Source organism: Pristiophorus japonicus, chromosome 1 (genome assembly GCF_044704955.1).
Source record: "Pristiophorus japonicus isolate sPriJap1 chromosome 1, sPriJap1.hap1, whole genome shotgun sequence".
NCBI classification, from domain to species: Eukaryota; Metazoa; Chordata; class Chondrichthyes; family Pristiophoridae; genus Pristiophorus; species Pristiophorus japonicus.
The window spans coordinates 231652054-231666899 of NC_091977.1; the positions used below are offsets into that span (position 1 = coordinate 231652054).

The 14846-nt window shown below is 45.2% G+C and overlaps 1 protein-coding gene across 1 annotated transcript in view; it reads left to right on the plus strand.

The window, feature by feature from the left end:
• The window catches only part of musk (muscle, skeletal, receptor tyrosine kinase), a 216641-nt gene that overhangs the window by 148544 nt on the left and 53251 nt on the right, over positions 1–14846 (plus strand). The window lies entirely within an intron of this gene.

Here is a 14846-nt window from a genome sequence, read left to right on the forward strand (position 1 = left end):
CTCCTCCCCTCTCCTCTCCTTTCCTCTCCCCCTCCCTCCCTCCTCTCCTCTCCTCCCCTCTCCTCTCCCCCTCCCTCCCTCCTCCTCTCCCTCTCCTCTCCTCTACTCTCCTCTCCCCCCTCCCTCCTCTGCTCTCCCTGCTCCCCTCTCCCCCTCCCTCCTCTCCTCTCCTCCTCCCCCTCCCTCTCCTCTCCCCCTCCCTCCCTCACCTCTCCCCTCCCCCTCCCTCCCTCTCCTCTCCTCTCCTCTCCCCCTCCCTCCCTCTCCTCTCCTCTCCCCCTCCCTCCCTCTCCTCTCCTCTCCCCCTCCCTCCCTCTCCTCTCCCCTCCCCCTCCCTCCCTCTCCTCTCCCCCTCCCTCCCTCTCCTCTCCCCTCCCTCCCTCTCCTCTCCTCTCCACCTCCCACCCTCCTCCTCTCCTCTCCCTCCCCCTCCCTCCCTCTCCTCTCCTCTCCACCTCCCTCCCTCTCCTCTCCTCTCCCTTCCCCCTCCCTCCCTCTCCTCTCCCTCCACCTTCCTCCCTCTCCTCTCCTCTCCTCTCCTCCCCTCTCCCTTCCCCCTCCCTCCCTTTCCTCTCCCCTCCTCCCTCTCCTCTCCTCTCCCCCTCCCTCCCTCTCCTCTCCTCTCCCCCTCCCTCCTCTCCTCGCCTCTCCTCCCCTCTCCCTCCCCCTCCCTCCCTCTCCTCTCCCCTCCCCCTCCCTCCCTCTCCTCTCCTCTCCACCTCCCTCCCTCTCCTCTCCTCTCCTCTCCTCTCCTCTCCCCCTCCCTCCCTCTACTCTCCTCTCCTCTCCTCTTCCTCTCCTCTCCTCTACTCTCCTCTCCCCCTCCCTCCCTCTCCTCTCCTCTCCTCCCCCTCTCCCCCTCCCTCCCTCTCCTCTCCTCTCCCCCTCCCTCCCTCTCCTCACCTCTCCCCCTCCCTCCCTCTCCTCTCCTCTCCTCTCCTCTCCCCCTCCCTCCCTCTCCGCTCCTCTCCCCCTCCCTCCCTCTCCGCTCCTCTCCCCCTCCCTCCCTCTCCTCTCTTCTCCTCCTCCCTCCCTCTCCTCTCTCCCCTCCCTCTCTCTCCTGTCCCCCCCTCCCTCTCCTCCCCCCCTCCCTCCCTCTCATCCCCCTCCCCCCTCCCTCCCTCTCCTCTCCTCTCCCTCCCTTCCTCCCCCCTTCCTCCCCCCTCCACCCCTCACTGTCAGGAACACAGAGACACTGACAGAGACAGAGAGAGAGAGGCACTGGGGGGCCCTGACCCAGCACACTGTTGGAGGGCTCCCCGTGCTGCATTCGGTGAGTAGAAACTTAATGTTTTATTTATTGATTTTTAAATTGTTTTTAATTTTTAATTTTTTAATTTTTTTTGATTGATTTATTGGTTGATTTATTGATTTATTGATCATTTATTATTGATGATGGCTTTTTATTTGTAAAAGTGATGTGTTTAATGTTTGTAAACCCCCCTCCCCTATCTCTCTTCCTTACGCCTGATTTCTAAGTGTAGGCAAGGTTTTTCTGAGCGTACAAAAATCTACACTTACTTCATTCTAAGTTAGTTTGGAGTAAGTTTCCGCTGCCTAAACTTGCAAAACAGGCGCAAGTGGCTAGACACGCCCCCTTTTGGAAAGAAAAACTCTGTTCTAAAATGAAACTGTTCTAACTCACTGAAACTGGAACAAACTAAATGCCAAGAATTGCAATTTCTAAGATACTCCATTCTAAACTAGTTGCTCCAAACAAATAGGAGCAACTCAGGCCGGAACTTGACCCCTTTATGTCTGCCTGAGAGAGCAGACGGGGCCTCGGTTTAACATCTCATCCAAAAGACGGCATCTCCCGAGAGTGCAGCACTCTGTCAGTACTGCACTGGAGTGGCTGCCTGGATTTTGCTGCTCACGTCTCTGGAGTGGGTCTTGAACCCACAATCTTCTGATTCAAAGGCGAGCGTGCTACCCACTGATTCCACCATCCAAAAATACATGGATACAAAAGATACTAACATAATTGTCATGCGTTTGTCTCCTATTTCAGGGAACTTTGTCCCTCTACACTGGACTCCCCTTAGACACCTATGAATTAAACAGACATGAATCTCAGCACCACAATAATTAGACTGCCTATCTGCTGAATCCAATCGATATAAGCCCATATGTACTTAGGCAATGTTCCATCTGCTGGAGGCAGTTTGCCAATTAAGTTCACCAAGAATGTCAGCCAACCTCCATTACAAATCAAGACATAGTGCTCTCTGTCAAGCATAAGCTATGCAGGAAACAAATCTACTCTGGCTTCAGTGCCCTGCGTTCAGTTACAGTGTCACTGCGATACATAGAAACGTAGAAACATAGAAAATAGGAGCAGTAGCCGGCCATTCGGCCCTTCGAGTCTGCACTGCCATTCAATATGATCATGGCTGATCCTCTATCTCAACAACATATTCCCACTTTTTTCCCCATACCCATTGATGCCTTTTGTTTCTAGAAATCTATCTATCTCTCTCTTAAATATATTCAGTGACTTGGCCTCCACAGCCTTCTGTGGTAGAGAATTCCACAGGTTCACCACCCTCTGAGTGAAAAAATGTCTCCTCATCTCAGTCCAAAATTTTCCTACCCCGTATCCTGAGACTGTAACCCCTTGTTCTAGACTTCCCAGCCAAGGGAAACATCCTCCCTGCATCCAGACTATCAAACCCAGTCAGAATTTTATACATTTCAATGAGATCCCCTCTCATTCTTCTAAACTCTAGTGAATACAGGCCTAGTCGACCCAATCTCTCTTCATACGACAGTCCTGCCATCCCAGGAATCAGTCTGGTGAATCTTCGCTGCACTCCCTCTATGGCAAGTATATCCTTTCTTAGGTAAGGAGACCAAAACTGCACACAATACTCCAGGTGCGGTCTCACCAAGGCCCTGTATAACTGTAGTAAGATATCCTTGCTCCTGTACTCAAATCCTCTTGCAATGAAGGCCAACATACCATTTGCCTTCCTAACTGCTTGCTGCACCTGCATGTTTGCTTTCAATGATTGCTGTACAAGGACACCCAGGTCCCTTTGTACATCGACATTTCCTAAGCCATCACCATTTAAATAATACTTTGTCTTTATGTTTTTCCTATCAAAGTGGATAACTTCATATTTATCTACGTTATATTGCATCTGCCATGTCTTTGCCCACTCATTCAACCTATCTAAATCACCTTGCAGCGTCTTTGCATTCTCCTCACCACTCACAATCCCACCTAGTTTTGTGTCATCAGCAAACTTGGAAATATTACATTTGGTTCCCTCATCCAAATCATTTATATATATATTGTGAATAGCTGGGGCCCAAGCACTGATCCCTGTGGTATCCCACTAGTCACTGCCTGCCACCCCGAAAAAGACCCATTTATTCCTACTCTCTGTTTCCTGTCAGTTAACCAATTTTCAATCCATGCCTATACATTACTCCCAATCCTATGTGCTTTAATTTTGCACACTAACCTCTTATGTGGGACTTTATCAAAGGCCTGAAAATCCAAATACACTACATCCACTGGTTCTCCCTCATCTATTCTATCAGTTACATCCTCAAAAAATTCCAGTAGGTTTGTCAAACATGATTTTCCTTTCATAAATCCATGTTGACTTTGTTTAATCCTGTTGATATTATCTAAATGTGCCATTATCACATCCTTTATAATAGACTCCAGCATTTTCCCTACAACTGATGTTTGGCTAACCAGTCTGTAGTTCCTGTTTTCTCTCTCCCTCCTTTTTTAAATGGTGGGGTTACATTTGCCACCCTCCAATCTGCAGGAATTGTTCCATAATCTATAGAATTTTGGAAGATGACAACCAATGCATCTACTAATTCCATGGCTTCGCCTTTTAGTACTCTGGGATGCAGATCATCAGGTCCTGGGGATTTATCTGCCTTCAGTCCCATTAGTTTCTCCAGCACTATTTTCTTACTTATTATCATTTCCTTTAATTCCTCTTGCTCACTAGACCCTAGCATTTCTGGGACGTTATTTGTGCCCTCTTCCGTGAAGACAGAACCGAAGTATTTATTTAATTGTTCTGCCATTTCCTTGTTCCCCATTACAAATTCTCCTGTTTCTGACTGTAAAGGACCTACATTTGTCTTCACTAATCTTTTTCTTTTTACACACTTGTAGAAACTTTTGCAGTCAGTTTTTATGTTCCTTGCAAGTTTACTCTCATACTCTATTTTTCCCCTCTTAATCAATCTCTTGGTCCTTTTTTGCTGAATTCTAAACTGCTCCCAATCCTCAGGCTTGCTACTTTTTCTGGCAACTTTGTATAACTCATCTTTGGATCTAATACTATCCTTAATTTCTTTTGTTAGTCATGGTTGGGCCACTTTTCCTTTTGTGTTTTTACGCCAGAAAGGAATGTATAATTGTTGCATTCATGCATTCATTCCTTAAATGTTAGCCATTGCCTATCCACCGTCATGCCTTTTAATGAATCTTCCCAATCTATCATAGCCAATTTATTCCTCATACCTTTGTAGTTTCCTTTGTTTAGATTTAGGACCCGAGTTTCGGATTGAACTACTTCACTTTCCATCTTAATAAGAAATTCAATCATGTTATGGTCACTCTTCCCTAAAGGACTGTTAATTAAGCCCTTCTCATTACACAATACCCAATCTAGACTAGCCTGTTCCCTAGTAGGCTCCTCAACATACTGGTCTAAAAAACCATCTCGTACACACTCCAGGAATTCATCCTCCACAGTATTATTACTAATTTGGTTTGGCCAGTCTATATGTAGATTAAAGTCACCTACGATTACTGTAGTACCCTTGTTACATGCATCTCCAATTTCCTGTTTGATGCCGTCCCCTACACTACCACTACTGTTTGGAGGCCTATAGACAACTCCCATCAATGTTTTCTGCCCCTTGGTGCTCCTTAGCTCCACCCAGACTGATTCTACATCTTGATTTTCTGAGCCAATATCCTTTCTCACTATTGCTCTGATTTCATCCTTTACTAACACCACACCACCCCCTCTTCCTTTTTGCCTGTCCTTCCTAAATATCGAATATCCTTGGATATTCAGTTCCCAACCCTGGTCACCCTGCAACCATGTCTCCATAATTGCAACTATATTGTATCCGTTTACATTTATTTGCGCTGTTAATTCATCTACCTTATTACAGGTGCTTCGTGCATTCAGATACAATGCTTTTAAATTTGTCTTTTTAACATTATTAGACATCTTAACATTATTTTGTACTATAGCCCTATTTGTCTTATTGCTATTATTTCTTACCTGGACCCTATTTGTTAGTGCACTCTTTTGTTTGTATGCTCTGTCCCTTCCTGACATAATCTGGTTATCCTTTCCATAATCACTTTTCTGCATTGCTTCCTTTTCTTTTCTCTTTGGCATTCTAGATTTCTTTCCACTGACCCCACCCACCCCCCCAACCTTATTTAGCTTAAAGCCCTGTCTACCTCCCTAGTTATTTGGTTCGCTTGAACTCTGGTCCCAGCATAGTTCAGGTGTAGTCCATCCCCACGGAACAGCTCTCTCTTTTCCGAGTATTGGTGCCAGTGCCCCATGAATCGAAACCCACTTCTACCACACCAACCTCTGAGCCACACATTCATCTCCCTGATTCTATTGACCCGACGCCAATTTGCTCGTGGCTCAGGTAATAATGCAGAGATTATTACCTCTGTGGTTCTGATTTTCAATTTAGATACATAGTCATGTTCCACCATTGGTGAAATCGATCACAATATTGTTCGAAAGTTTATAGAAAAATGATTCACAAAGTGACCCGGGTTTTATAATCGGTTGTAAGTTCAGTGGAAATCCACCACAAACAGCAAATCTATATGGCATACACTAATTGCTATAGCAGGAATTATTGAATGAGCCAGTCATTTACTTTTTAGCGTATAGAATTTACAGCACAGGAGCAGGCCATTTGGCTCAACAGGTCTGTGCCAGTGTTTATGCTCCACACAAGCTTACTTTATCTCACCCTATCACCATATCACCCAACCAACTACAGCATGGCATCACCCACCTGCCACAGATCACAGAGCGCTATATTTCTTTGTTTTATGATACATCCAGTTTATCTTCCACACTTTTTTGTATGAACATTCTGGTATGATTTTTTTCTATGAAAATAGAATAACGCCTTATATATAACTCAACAAAATCTCCACAACCCTTATGTTGCCTAAGGCAACTGACAGTTTCTCTGTCATCCTGTGCCAGTGAATCATGAATGCAGATCTGTAATAAAAGTAATTTAGGGTAATTTGTAGTTTGGAATAAGCTTGGAAGCTGCCTCCAGATCTAAGATGCGTGAGATGATTCTTCACAAATTAGTTGTTAGAATTTACAACACAGAAACAGGCCATTCGACCAACAGGTCCATGCCGGTGTTTTTGATCCACAAGAGCCTCCTCCCACTCTATTTACTTCATCTCACCCTATAGACATATCCTTCTATTCCTTTCTCCCTCATGTGCTTATCTAGCTTCTAATTATATGCATCTATGCTATTTGCCTCAGCCACTCCATAGGATAGCGAGTTCCACATTCTCACCACTCTGAGTGTTTCCTTGGTTCAGCTGATAAATGTGCAACCAACCATACAGACCAGGACCCCTCCGCCCAAGCTGAAATTGACACTGTTCTAAATTAGCTGATTTTACTTAGAGTGGCAAGACAAGCAATGGGTGCTTCAAGCAGCTACTTTGGGCTGCCAAGAGGGAAGAATCAGCCGATGTTTCTGTTCCTTATCATTATCTAGCTGAAAGCAGATTGTGACACACATACTTAACCCGTTTAAGTGCTACAAGGTACTGATGAGTAGCCTAACCTTAGCTGGCTCCTTCAGGTAAGCAAACTTTCTTCTCATTTGAAACCACCCCTTTTGGCATTTGCATTGGCATTTTGTATCATCTTTTGCCGGGCAGTCTGTACCATCCTCCTGTGGGGAGGTTACCCGGGAGTGCCTATCCCTTTCCTCTTGCAACAACAACTATAACAACTTGCATTTATATAGTGCCTTTAACATAGTGAAACATCGCAAGTCACTTCACGGGAGCATTATAAAACTAAATTTGACACCGAGCCACATAAGGAGAAATTAGAGCAAATGACCAAAGACTTGGTCAAAGCAGTAGGTTTTAATGAGTGTCTTAAAGTAGGAGAGAGAGGTAGATCGGCAGAAACTTTTAGGGAACAAATTCCAGTGGTAAGGACCAAGGCAGCTGAAAGCACAGCTGCCAATGGTGGAGTGATTGAAATTGGGGATGCTCAAGAGGCCAGCATTAGAGGAGTGCGGAGACCTCAGAGGGTTGTGGCGCTGGAGGAGATTACAGAGATAGGGAGGAGTGAGGCCATGGAGAGATTTCAACACAAGAATGAGAATTTTAAAATCAATGCTTTGCTTAACCAGGAGCCAATGAAGGTCAGCGAGCACAGAGGTGATGGGTGAACGGGACTTGGTGTGAGTTAAGACACGTGCAGCAGAGTATTAGATGACCTCAAGTTTACGGCGGGTAGAAGGTGGAAGGCCAGCCAGGAATGCATTGGAATAGTCAAATCTAGAGGTAACAAAGGCATGGATGAGGGTTTCAGCAGCGGATGAGCTGAGGCAGGGGCAGAGACGGAAGTGGAAATAGGCGTCTTAGTGATGGCGTGGATGTGTGGTCGAAAGCTCACTTCAGGATCAAATATCACACCAAGATTGGGAACAGTCTGGTTCAGCCTCAGACAGTTGCCAGGGAGAGGAGTGGAGTTGGGGGCAGGGACTGAAGCAGCGTCGGAAAGTTTTGAGACTCTGCCTTGCTGATGTATTGCTGCACTGTAAGTCTGTAGAGTGGAAACAAGGTTGGCCTGCAACGATTGACATGCCATTTAAATGGCTGCAACTGTTCCAGATATCCTGCCCTTTAAATCATGAGCTCCTTGTGACTCATGAGCAGGGTCGAATATTCAGCTGTGAAACGCTTGCTGTTGAGTAGCCTACTGAGAGTCAATAATACATAATGAATCGGGCATGTAGTTGAGGTATTGGAGGGTATTTGATGGCATTGAGTCACCAATTTCAGGAACGGAGGCGACAACATTCGAAGAAAAAGAGAACTTTTCCAAATTTGCCTCCTTCAAATTGTCTCAGATTCCGATGGTACCCATGGTTACAGATCCGTGCTAAGTATAGCTTCAACAGTTGTAAACATAACTCAATAAATCTGAACCACAGGAAGGGGGTGTTAAAATCTGAATTTGGTGTCTAGAGCTTAGAATTAAGAACACCAATCCGAATTTGAAGCAGATTATACAGTTTGCCCCGATCTTCAATGCAGGGCTGACTGCAGGTTAAGCTGCATAACCTGGACAGTCCATCTCCTGAGTAGACTGGCAAAACAAGCAGCACACGACACTGATAAACTCGATGAAATAAACAGAACCTTGAATATGGGAGGTATCTGAAATCCAGCTGTTCAGCTCTAATTTAACCATCGATGTGTGAATAGATATTTCCTGTGGTAAAATCTTCCTGAGCCAATATAACTGTGCAGGGAATCTTTGCAATACAGCATCCCTACTCAGGTTAAATTATTGCAATCTAAAAACCCAGATCTCAATTCAGATGAAGTAAGTAGAGTGCGAGTAAGCTCGTGTGGAGCATAAACACCGACATTGTGTTTCTGTGCTGCAAACTTCTGTGTAACAACTAATTTGTGAAGAATCTTCTTCGATCTGAAGGAATCTTCGTAACTCAGTCCAAACTACAAATACCCCAAACTACTTTTATTACAGGTCTGCATTCATAATTCACTTGCACAACAAGCCAGAGAAACTGGCGGTTGCCTCAGACAACATGAAGGGCATAGAGATTTTGTTGATTTATATATAAGGCAATATTTTATTTTTATAGAGAAACATTATAGCAGAATGTTCATACAAAACAATGTGAAAGATAAACAGGATGTGTCATAAAACAGCGAGATTCAGCAATCGGTGATCTGCGGCAGATGGATGATGCCGTGCCGCAGTTGGTTGCAATCATAACAACAACTTGTAATTATATAGCGCCTTTAACGTAATAAAGCATCCCAAGGCAATTCACAGGAACATTATCAAACAAAATTTGAAATTGAGCCGCATAAGGAATATTAGGACAGGCGACCAAAAGCTTGGTCAAAGAGGTAGGTTTCAAGGAGCGTCTTAAAGGAGGAGAGAGAGGTAGAGAGGTGGAGATTTTTAGGGAGAGAATTCCAGAGTTTAGGGCCAGGACAGCTGAAGGCAGGGCAGCCAATGGAGGGGTGAAGAAAATTAGGGAAGCGCAAGAGGCCACAATTGGAGGCGTGCCGAGATTTTGGAGGGTGGTAGGGCTGGAGGTGGTTGCAGCAATGCAAGAAGCCATACTACAGTGTCAAGCACGGAATTGACAATCGAATAGAAAAGGAAAGAACAGAAGGGCAAGAACAGGAAGGAACTGGAGACACACACCTCTTAGAAGCTGAGGCGCAGCAGCTAATGAAAACCGGCATAGAATAGAACACACTGTTGCTGGCCTTGTGTGCTTACCATAGGACAGGAGCTACAGATAGAAAGGAAGACTTGCATTTCTGTAGCATCTTTCACAACCACCAACATCCCAAAGTGCTTTACAGCCAATGAAGTACCTGAACTTTGTTTTTTGGAGTGTAGTCATTGTTGTAATGTAGGAAACAGAGCAACCAATTTGTACACTGCAAGCTCCCACAAACAGCAATGTGATAATGACCAGATAATCTGTCTTAGTGATATTGATTGAGGGTTAAATATAGGCCAGGACACCGGGGATAACTCCCCTGATCTTCTTCAAAACAGTGCCATGGGATCTTTTATGTCCACCTGAGAGAACAGACAGGGCCTCGGTTTAACTCATCCACAAGACAGCACCTCTGACAGTGCAGTACTCCCTCAGTACTGCACTGGAGTGTCAGCATAGATTTTCAACAACAACTTGCATTTATATACCACCTTTAATACAGTAAAATGTCCTAATGCACTTCACAGGAGCGTTAGAGTAGATGCAGGGAGGATGTTTCCCTTGGCAGAGGAGTCTAGAACTAGGGGTCACAGTCTCAGAATAAGGGGCTGGCCATTTAGGACTGAGATGAGGAGAAATTTCTTCACTCAAAGGATTCTGAATCTTTGGAATTCTCCACCCAGAAGATTGTGGATGCTCAGTCACTGAGTTTATTCAAGACAGAGATCAATAGATTTTTGAATACTAAGGGAACAAAGAAATATGGGGATAGGGTGGGAAGGAGGAGTTGAAGTATGGGGATAGGGCGGGAAGGTGGAGTTGAGGTGTGGGGATAGGGCGGGAAGGAGGAGTTGAAGTATGGAGATAGGGTGGGAAGGTGGACTTGAGGTATGGGGATAGGGCGGGAAAGTGGAGTTGAGGTAGATCTTATTGAATGGTGGAGCAGGCTCAAAGGGCTGAATGGCTGAATGTCCTACTATTTCTTATGTTCTTATCTTAACAAACAAAATTTGACACTGAGCCACATTAGGAGATATTAAGACAAGTGACGAAAAGCTTAATCAAAGAGGTAGGTTTTAAGGAGCGTTTTAAAGGAAGACAGAGAGGTAGAACGGCGGAGAGGTTTATGCAGGGAATTCCAGAGCTTAGGGCCAAGGTAGCTGATTGGTGCTCAGTACATAATGGAAGAACATCAGTTTAATGGCTGAAAGTTGGCAGCCTACCATGCTGCAATGGTGATAGCATCAGCATCATTCTTTCCAAAGCAGAAGGCATAGCTATTAATGGCCCAGTGACCATTTCCACTTCTTCACAGACTCACTTTCCATTGATTCTGTGCTAATGCACTCTCCCGATCTTCCCGTTTTCCAAAATAAAACTGCCTATTTGCCCGGCACTTTGAAATGAGCTCAACTCTAAATGTGAATCAAAGCTGAGAATCAACATCCTGTGCGTCGAGGATCATTAATTGTACTCATGAGGTGGCCAGCATTCCTGACACTTTCCCTAGACCATTCCCGGATTAAAATATACATTGTATAATTAAGCAGACGCAATGTTATGCGTCCAGTGCTTTGTTGGTGTAACAGATTTGTACTCATCAAGGACTGTGTCAAAAAGCGGATTCCAACTTCTGCAAACACAGCAGTGTTTTATGTATACTGTTACAGTAGGAAATATCCCTGTAGACATATTCTTGTCAGCAGTAGTGAGCACTCCTGCCAATTCAATTATTTATAACTAAGTGTGGAAACCAAAATCGTTGACCTGATGATCACTTACCCCTGTGGAAGATCGAGATCACGTTGCAAATACAGGAAGTCCTCAACCGTGACATTTTCTGAGTGGATGCTTTTTTTTTAACCCTGCCTCCTTCTCAGAGATTACGGGCTTGATTTCCAGTCCAATGGTGTGGCTGAACTACATTTACACAATAGTTTCTTACTGTAACTCAAACCCCCTGAGCAAGCCGGGAAATGGAAATGTGGGATAGATTGGTTCTGATAACACCATAAATGTCGTGCTATTTTACATATACTTCCCTGTTACTAATGCTTTTTATGGCAGTGTCAAAAAGATCACTTCAGGCATTTTTGGTCATGTAATGATAAACGGTGCAACAGGTAATTTTCTAACATTGCACTCCTAACGAGGAGTCTCATCTGCTGATGGCATGCACTGGAAATTCTAGAACATAATTTTCCATCCGTATAGAATGATACAGCACAGGAGGAGGCCATTCGGCCCATCGTGCCTGTGCCGGCTCCTTGAAAGAGCGATCCAATTAGTCCCTGCTCTTTCCCCATAGTCCACTATTTTTTTTCCTTCAAATATTTATTGAATTCTCTTTTGAATGTTACTATTGAATCTGCTCCACCACCCTTTAAAGCAGTGCATTTCAGATCACAGCAACTCACTGCGTAAAAAAACATAAGTTCTGTTATGTGCTCTCGGCTGGAGAAATTCTGCACCAGGAGCACAAAGTTGGAATAGTGGGCCCAATTTTGGCCATGACTTGCTCCAATTTTTTTGGAGTAAGTTGGTTTTTCTGGCGTAAGTTGAAAAACGCCATTTACAGCAATAAACTTGCTCCAGAGTAACTTGGTTAGGTATTTTTTTAGTTCAGTTTTTTTTTCAAAAGGGGGCTTTCCCAACCACTTATGCTAGTTTTGGCCATTTATGCCACTTTGGCCAGCTAAAACTTACTCCAAATCGACTTAGGTCAGCGTATATGGCCAGCTCTGAAAAACATTGCGGGCAGTGAAGAAAGCAGTGCACATTAGTACATCGGCAGACATTAGAGCAGGAACAGGAGAGGGAAGGGAACCGGAGAGGACCTGAAACTAAAAAAAACAAGCACCAAACATTGCTAGGAAAAGTACAAACAAGTAACATGCTAATAGAAATCAAGTAAATCCTACCTTAATCTTTAAAGGCGGGCCGGCCTGTGCGTGAGTCCATTCAGCCTGGGATAGGGGCAGCAAGATGCGCACCGGGAGTCCAGTCATCCAGGGCTAGGGGCGGCTACAAATGAACGGGGTGGGTGCGGAAGCAGAGCGATGGAACGCGGCATCGGTGTTGGGGGGGGGGAGGGTAGCGAGATGCCGACCTCGATATCACCGGGGGGCGCGCAAAACAGAGCGATCGAATGCAGCATCGGTGAAGGGGGGGGGGGGGTGGGGGTAGAGAGAGAGAGATGCTGGCCTCTATATCAACGGGGAAGCGGAGGGGGTGGGGAGAGGAGGAAGGCAGGTCACAAAACCCGGTGGGGAGCTGGGGCTGGGGGGAGGGAGGTCACAAGACCCAAGAGGGGGAGGGGGAGAAGAGAGGACAAAGGACCTTTGGGTGTGGTCCATCTGGAGAGAGAGAGAGAACTGCAAACCTGTGCTGTGCTGCCTGCTTTGACCTTCTTTGAAAGTTTCGGCGCTACTGAGCATGCGCGCACATCGGACCCGACACCACAGCGCATGTGCGCAGCTGCCAGCACTGGTTTCAGCGCTGGGCAGTTGCTCCGCCCCCAACACTGCAATATGTACGCCATGCTAGGACACGGAAGACCGGGCAGGATAGGGTCACTTTTGTCGGCGCCGTTTCCAGCATGCAAAGTCGGCGCATTTAGGGTAAGTGCGCCGAAAAAAGAGGTTGGGGAAAATTGAGCCCAGTATCCCAACATCCCAAGAAAGTTGGAGGAAAAACAAATGAAAAGCTTTCGAGTCAGCTAATGTTCAGGATCTCCTACCTGATCATCATCAATAGATCCCATGGTACCATTTCAAAGAAGAGCAGGAGGAGTTCTCCCCAATGTCCTGACCAATACTTATCCTTCAATCAACATCATTAAAACAGATGATCTGGTCATTATCACATTGCTGTTTGTGGGAGCTTGCTTGTGCGCAAATTGGCTGCCGCATTATTTTGAATGCACTCCAAAAATAAGTCATTGGCTGTAAAGTGCTTTGAGAAGTCCAGTGGTCATGAAAAGCGCTATATAAATCCAAGTCTTTTTTCTTTTAAAGTGCTTTGAGAACTCCTGAGGTAGTGAAAGGTGCTATATAAACACAAGTTCTATCTTTATTTCTTGTCTTCTTATGACATGTCATGAGAGGGGACTTCTCAGTCCAGTAAAATAATACCTAGCACTGTCTCTCTGTCCATTAGTCTACTTGGAGCTGTAAATCTTTTGATAGACTATATATTAGCCAAAATTTGCTGTGCTGTCTGAAAACCAACAGCAGATCTCAGCTAATATATATATATTTTTTTAATTGCAGGAAAGGAGAGAAGAGTAGTAAGTTAATGCTTTAATGTGTCGTGACATGGATTGATAGGGCATGGTTTCGCACCTATGATACCCCATACTTTTGGTTCTGAATTGGGGCCATACTGCAAGGAGGAAGCCAAGAGGAGGTCATACATTTCCCTCAGGGAGGGAGGGAATCGGAGAGCGAATTAGTCTGAGTCATTCTTATGCATTTTGATAAGCCCGGATCAAGAAGCATGGGCAAAGGCACTGGAGCATGTTGGCTTATCCCTTTATTGGGATGTGGAGCTTAGCACAAGGAATTGTAGGGAGAATAAAAACCTCCAAAAGTAACCAGGGTATGGCTAGAGTCAGCAAAAACTCTTTTCCAGTGATATATACAGCTTTAGCCTGAAAAGAAAAGTTTTATCTTACATTCAGAAGCCTGGATGAGTGCAGCTCCAACAGCACTCAAGAAGCTCCGACATCATCCAGGACAAAGCAGCCCGCTGATTGGCACCCCATCCACCACCTTAAACATCCACTCCCTCAATCACCGGCACACCGTGGCTGCAGTGTGCACCATTTACAAGATGCACAGCAGCAACTCATCAAGGCTTCTACCTCCGCACCTCCCAAACCTGCGACCTCTATCACATAGAAGGATAAGGGTAGCGGGCGTATGGGAACATCATCACCTCCAATTTCCCCTCCAAGTCACACACCATCCTGACTTGGAAATATATCGCTGTTCCGTCATCGCGCTGTGTCAAAATCCTGGAACTCCCTCCCTAACAGCACTGTGGGAGTACCATGCGGACAGCAGCGGTTCAAGAAGGCAGCTCACTACCACCTTCTCAAGGGCAATTGGGGAGGGGCAATAAATGCTGGCCTTGTATTACATAAACAAGTTTTTTTAAAAGCAAACTCCATTCTTGCAGACCGATAGTCCTTATTGGTAACGTCAATGGAATTCATCCTCTTTCAAAAATGGCTCACATAGGCCAATAGCAAGAAAATTATTAAACGTGAACGCCTGCATGTAAGATAAAACTTTGCTTTTAAGGCTAAAGTCGTACATATCACTGGAAGG